The sequence below is a fragment of the Amblyomma maculatum genome, chromosome 3 (assembly GCF_055883805.1).
Source record: "Amblyomma maculatum isolate TAMU_Amacu chromosome 3, ASM5588380v1, whole genome shotgun sequence".
Classification (NCBI taxonomy): domain Eukaryota; kingdom Metazoa; phylum Arthropoda; class Arachnida; order Ixodida; family Ixodidae; genus Amblyomma; species Amblyomma maculatum.
The window spans coordinates 97,070,520-97,077,941 of record NC_139346.1 but is presented as its reverse complement, the minus strand read 5'-3'; positions in this window follow the sequence as shown (position 1 = coordinate 97,077,941).

The window sequence follows — 7,422 nt, the reverse complement described above, 5'->3', positions numbered from 1 at the left end:
AAAAGTGCTCAGAATCTTTCTTGCACAACTTCAATGCTGGTTTTTTTACGAGGAATTGGAATTTGAACTCTGTCGCAATAATATATCTACAAATTCTCCCTTAAGCCGCCATCACTACTACCGTTTTTCAACAAGCAATCTTATTACTCCCGGAAAACATTATGTAGCTATACAGTGTATGTTACAGAGCAGACACGCACGACAATATAGCCCCTCCAGAAAATTCACGCATCAGTAAACATATTACCATTTAGAATTACTGACGTCAATTTGACATCAAGCTAATGCTTCGTTAGTATAGCAGTTTGTGACGTTAGTACAACATTCCGTGGGCATACTGATGGCTGCTCCAACTGTGGCAAATTTCGGGAAGCGTAGGTTTGCCGCTTCTTGAATCTCCCTATCGGTTTCTGTACGCTTTCGCAGTGCACTGGTTTTTGCAACGCGCAGCGTGTGATCTATTGATTAAGGGGAAATTGATTTTGCATATCCCTTTCAGTGGAGCGAAGTTACACTTATCAGCGTAGTTGCCGGGTTTAAAATTAATCAATTGAAATGCAGAATTGAGACATATTCATTACTGCAGCCAGATCAGCCATAATCTTCTGGCTTAGTAACACTGTAAGGTAATCCCACCCCAATGGCTTTGGCAGCATAGGCATGGAAATCGGTTCTCAAGTAAAGGAGCCTTTCGTATAGGAACCACCCTAATCAGCGAGCTCGAGAGCCGACTCTAGAACAGCTGGAGCAAAACACATTCGATTTGATCAGTTCAGTTCAGTCGTTCAGTCGTATCCGACTCTTCGTGACCCTATGGACCATGTCACGCCACGCTTTCCGGTCTCTCACTATCTTCCTAACATCACATAACTTCATCTGCAGTGCCTCGAGGATGCCATCTAACCATCGCGTTCGCTGCCTACCCCTTCTCCGGCGACCCTCAACCTTTCCCAACATCAAATCTTTCTCCAGCGACTCCTCCCTTCTCATCAGATGACCAAAGTAGCTGAGCTTTAACTTTAGAATTTGACCCTCCAATGAGCAGTCAGGGTTTATGGTCGACAATATCGACTGATTTGATCTTCTGGCAGTCCAAGGAACTCTCAAGAGTCTTCGCCAGCACCACAATTCAAACGCGTCAATTCTTCGGCGGTCAGCCTTTTTCACAGTCCAACTCTAGCATCCATACATCACAACTGGAAAGACCATAGCACGAGTTATACGGATCTTCGTTGGCAGACTAATGTCTCTGCTCTGTGCTAGGCGGTCAAGGCTAACCATTGCTCTCTTTCCCAGAAGCAGGCGTCTAATAATTTCATGGCTGCAGTCTCCTTCCGAGGTAATCTTGGAGCCCAAGAACAGAAAATCTGTCACAGCTTCCACTTCTTGTCCATTGATGCTCCAGGACTTGATAGGGCAAGACGCCATGATCTTTGTCTTTTTAATGTTCAGTTTAAGCCCAAACTTCTCACTCTCTCCTTGTACGCACATCAGAAGTCTCTTGAGTTCCACTTCACTTTCTGCCATTAAAGTGGTATCATCCGCATATCTAAGGTTGTTGATACGTTTTCCAGCAATCTTCACTCCAGCTGAAGACTCGTCCAGACCGGTCTTTCTCATGATGCACTCTGCATATAGGTTAAATTGGCAGGGCGACAGTATGCAGCCTTGCCTCACTCCTTTCTAGATCGGAAACAAATCAGTAAGACCATGCCCAGTTCTGACTGTGGCCTCTTGCCCTTCATACAGGTTCCTGAGGAGACAGATGACGTGAATTGGAACTCCCATCTCTTGGAGAGCTTGCCACAATCTGCTGTGATCTACGCAGTCAAACGCTTTCGCATAATCAATAAAGCAGAAGTAGATGGGTTTCTGGAACTCTCTTGCTTTTTCCATGATCCAGCGAAGGTTAGCAATTTGGTCTCTACTTCCTCTGCCCTTCCAAAACCCAGCTTGCACGTCCGGAAGCTCCCGATCCACATACTGCTGCAGCCTACCTTGGAGGATTTTAAACATCACCTTGCTAGCATGCGAAATAAGCGCGATCGTGCGGTAGTTTGAACAATCTTTGGCACTGCCTTTCTTTGGAATGGGGATGTAAACTGACCTCCTCCAATCCTGTGGCCACTGCAGGGTTGCCCAAATCTTCTGACATAATGTATGCAGAATGTTAACAGCGTCGTGGTTGAGGTTTTGAAGCAACTCAGCTGGAATGCCATCAATTCCGCTAGCTTTGTTCTTAGCAAGGCTGGCTAAGGCCCATTCAACTTCACACTTCAGGATGCCCGGCTCGAGATAAGTAATCACAACCGTCTTATGTTGGGTTGGCGCATTCGGGTCCTTCTTGTGCAGTTCTTCTGTGTATTCCTGCCGCCTTTTCTTTATCTTTGAGGCTTCAGTGAGGTCCTTGCCTTGTTTGTCCTTTATCACGCCCAGCTTAGCACAGAAGCTTCCTTTGATATCTTTGATTGTCTTATACAGAGCTCTTGTGTTCCTTAATTGGCTGTGGTCCTCAACTGCTTGGCACTGTATGTTCAGGAAAGCATTTTTATCTCTCTTTGCTATTTTCTGAAAATCCGCATTGAGAACCTTGTATCTTTCTCTTTCCCCCATAACTTTTGCCATCCTCCTTTCCTAAGCTATTTGCAAAGCCTCTTCAGATAACCAGTTTGCTTTCTTGCATTTCTTTTGCTTTGGAACTACCTTAGTAGCAACTTCTTGTATTATATCACGAACATCAGTCCACATCTCTTCGGGCTCTCTGTCTTCTAGATCTAATTCTTGAAATCAATTCCTCACTTCAACAGCATATTTTAATGAAATTTGATCCAGATCATACCTGAAAGGCCTTCTAGTTTTCTGCGTTTTCCTCAATCGAAGCTTAAATTTGGCAACAAGAAGCTGATGATCGGTGCCACAATCGGCTCCAGGCCTTGTTTTTACTGCTTGTATAGCGCTTCTCCATCTCTGCCGGCAAAGAATATAATCGATCTGATTCCTGTAAAGACCGTCCGGTGAAATCCATGTGTACAGGCGCCTCTTGTGCTGTTGAAAATGAGTATCCGCTATGGTCAGGTTGTTTTCTTGACAAACCTCTACTAGCCTCTGCCCAGCTTCATTTGGCTCGCCAAGAGCGAACTTGCTTATAATTCCGGATATTTCTTTACTCCCGACCTTAGCATTCCAGTCTCCTATGAGAAAAACGACGTCTGATGATGGGGTGCGGTCTAAAAGGCATTGTAGGTCCGCATAAAATCTCTCAACGTCAGCTTCTTCAGCAGCAGTGGTCGGTGCATAGACTTGGATAACTGTTATGTTGAAAGGGTGACCTTGGATCCGAAGTGAAATCATTCGGTCGTTTTTGGGGTTGTACCCTAGCACTGCTTTGCCCATTCTTCTGTTTACTATGAGAGCGACCCCATTCCTTCTCTTGGATTCGTGCCCACAAAAAAAGACATAATGGTCGCCGGAGTTAAATTCTCCCATTCCGGTCCACTTGAGCTCGCTGATACCCAAGATATCAATGTTCAATCTGTCCATTTCTCGCTTGACGACATCCAGTTTACCTTGCGTCATAGATCTTACATTCCATGTTGCTATGTGATATATCTCCTTGCAACATCGGACTTTCCGGTCGCTTCCCGACACATCCACAACTGAGCATCCTTTTGGCTTTAGCCCAGCCGCTTCATTCGTCCTGGAGCTACTAGGAATCGCCCTTTGTTCATCCCCAGTAACATGTGGGACGCCTTCCAACCTGGGGGCTCATCTTCCGGCGCCATATCATTAATGGTATTGTGACTGGCCATAGGGTTTTCTTGGCAGGAAATACTGGAGTGGGTTGCCATTACCTTCTCCAGTGAATCACATTTCGTCAGAACTCTCTGCCGTGACCTGTCTATCTTGGGTGGCCCTACACAGCAGAGCTCACGACTTCATCGAGTTTCGCAAGCCCCTCCGCCACGACAAGGCAGTGATCCATGAAGGGGATACCCCAGTAATATATCTGGCATCTCCCTGCATTTGAACCAGGGAGCAGTGAAGCTGACTTCTTCGTTACCGCGCTGGTCCAGACCTCTGTCGCGGCAGTGTCTTTTGCGGCGCGCTCTGCTAGACGCAGATGATACTTACACCTGTAGAGTACCTAGTTTGTGCAGATGAATGCGCTTGGACAATTGTAACAGTAGAGCTTACACTTTCTTTTTTTGGAGACCTCAAGATAACCTTTCTCAGACCTCTTTCAGATCTCATATCTCTGAGAGGCTACACTTAATGTCTCATGAGAATTGCTTAAAAGAAAGGAGAAAAATGTGCACTTTGAGCGGTGCGTCCATGCAAACAAAATAGCATAGATCACAATCACATTTTCTGTTTCATTCCTGGTACCTGGACCTCAATATAGTTTACAGTATTTAATGAATTTGAGAATATGCTTGGGGTTTACGTGAACTTTGCGGCAGCTGCACACATGTGCGCTTTAGTTATTATTATCTGTATTTCGAGTCGAATTAGGCCGTTTTACACTTCGTTGTATTATCCTCATTATTATTGCACATAGCTTCCTATACTAAGTTTTATTGGGCCACACGTCCTTTTCAGTTTCGTATACATGGAGATTTTCCTCCATGGTCGATTAGTACGCCTTTTGAAGAATAATATACAACAGTTTGCTCACTTACCATTGACCTCATCATCTAAATTGGTAGCATTTGTGATCGGCTGTTTTTAATTTCATTTCTAGCCCCTGCAGTCCTACTTAGGTAGTGCGTGATTGCCAAAAAGATTTCAGCCGTTGTTAATGCAGTCCACAACTTCGCGCCAGCAATATTTTTAGCTAATGTGCGTTTTTTTTCATTCGTACAGGTTGCAAACAAAACTCGGTTCACCAGATATGTGACTGTTAACTTATTTCGTTTTTTTTATCGATATTTATCGCCTCAGGGCATCAGTAGGGTACGAAACCAAAGATGAATAAATGGTTAAATGAATGGAAAAAGGTTCGCTGATTTTATGAAGTCCAGGAGTGAAAGGTGATGAGCTCCTTGCGTCCAAGCGATATATGAGGCAGAATTTGTTGTTGAAAGGCCAGCCATCGTACGGTGCCGGATTCGTGTTGGTTTCAGTGCTAGGTAGTCCCACAACAACTGGTGAATATTGGCTTCAACATTTTCGTTTTAACAGATCGAACACCTGGGCGGGGATATAAGTGTCGGAAGCGAGACCACAACCATATCGATTTGTTCGCTCCTATTGAGCCAGGCATAGCCCATTACTGGATTCAGACTCGCTATCGTTTAGCTACAAAATTCATTTCTTTCAAATATTGCACAGACGTTCCTGCATAAACATTCTTTGTGGTCAGCTATTCATATTGTTACAAAGCGGCAAGCCGATAAAAACAGGAGAACAGAGGACAGAGGGATGGTCAATGGCAGTGAGAAGACGTTTAGCGAATCTGTGTGCACCCCTACGGGCGCGCTCCTGTCCGCGCCAATGCCCTCTTCTCCCTCCTTGGTCCGTCAAATGACCCGGGGCCACCGATCGATCGTCCCGATCGTAGACTAAGGAGTTTACCGATGATGATTCCATGGCATGATGATGGGTGTGTCTGAATGCTTGAAAAAGAGGAAGAAATAAGAATAGAACGGCTTGCTGATACAATGTCTGATGAGTGTGGGATACGCCTCCCCTGGAGCTGTCAACCATCCGTCACCAGAGTGCATGGGACCGATGGCTCGAGGTCACGTCGGGCAGCTTGGGCGGGGGTTGCGTGTTCGTGTCCATTGGTTCGTTCGGGTCATTCGGGTCTTTCGAGTCCTACGTCTCGGTTGTCACTGGTATGTCTGTTCTCCTTGTTTTTAGGTCGGGGCTGGGGGCTGGGGGCTGGGCGGTGGTAGTTGGTCAGGTCTGGGCTTGAAGGGCTGGGGCGAAGCTGCTCGGCGATGTCCCTGGGCCCTCGGTCGATGGTCTCGGCTTACAGATGGCATCGATGCTCCAAGGCGAGGATGGGGATGACGTACGCCGCACCTCCAACCAAATATTACGAAGCGGCGAGCCTATGAAAACAGGAGAACAGAAGACAGAGGGATGGTCAATGGCAGTGAAAGGACGTTTAATTAATCTGTGTGCGGGCATAGCGCGCGCGCTCCCGCGCGCGCCACTGCCCTCATCTTCCTCCTTCGTCCGTAACAATATATTCTAACAACTTATTCTTTTCTTGGCTTCAGCGCTTTGTCTCTTTAATATCCTGAACACCATATGATGATGGGTTGATAGCATGTTTTCTTTTGTATACGATTTCATGTTGTTAATATTTTAATATACATGTAGTGTTAATAAAAAATATATGACCCAACAAATTTGCTTCTAAGCCTAATTACGGTGGTTGTTGCGCATCTCCCAAGTTCAAAAGCTCATAGCTGTCGCCAAATGTCATCCTCACATTCCTCTAGATCACATATTTCAGTACTGGAGTACCTTTAGAGGGCTTAGAAGCGAACTGTTTGGGCCGCATATTTTTGACATAGGCTGTACCAGTCGTTGGCATCGTCTGCGATTTTATTTATTTATTCTTAATTCTTGTAAACGCACGTTCCAGCTTGTTACAAAACTTATCGAAACCGGTAATGCAGACCCAAAAATTGTTGCATTCCTTTATCCTTCTTGGAACGAAACTGCACTTGTAGTTCGTTTTACTCCTGCCAAATATTAATGTTGGCGAAAGTGTCTTAGAATCTCTCGTTTTTCTGATGTTTTCTATTTAAGACGAACTGGAAGAGGTATGTTAAGACTTCTTTAAACTTCTCATGAAATAATTTACATTCCGAACTTTTGACGGGTTTTGAGTTGTGTAGCATTCTTTTCTAACAAAGTAGTTCGTACATCTTTCGTCTATACTTCCAGTAAATAATCAGCACAGTTAATCTATGAACGCGCATAATACCATATTACGGTACGATTACCCAAATGCGTATCCAAGCTCCAATCTTATACAGACGCTATCGACTTCGATCGTTATACTGATAGGTTAATAATTGAGTTTCATTTTCTACCCATAGCTTTATTTAAGCAGATGCTGTTGCTTTAAGAAAATGTCAGAAATATTAATAACTAGATCAGTATAAAAACTCATATGTACCAAATATCAGGGCATACGCCAGTGATATACCTCGAAAGATATTTTTTTAACAAATATAATGCCTCAATAATAATAAATGTTTCCACCTCTCCAGGGGACACCGTCAAGCCCTGTCCGGGTTCGTCGGCTACTAATTGACTCCCCACTGAACTTGAGACTAGACAAGGCTTTTTGGCATCTGTGCGAAATTTTCTGTTGAGTCATATATGGGTTTATCACCGAAGTCAGAGTAAATTAAAAGCATATATTTTCATATTTCTAGTGAAAAAAAATTGTCTCGCGTC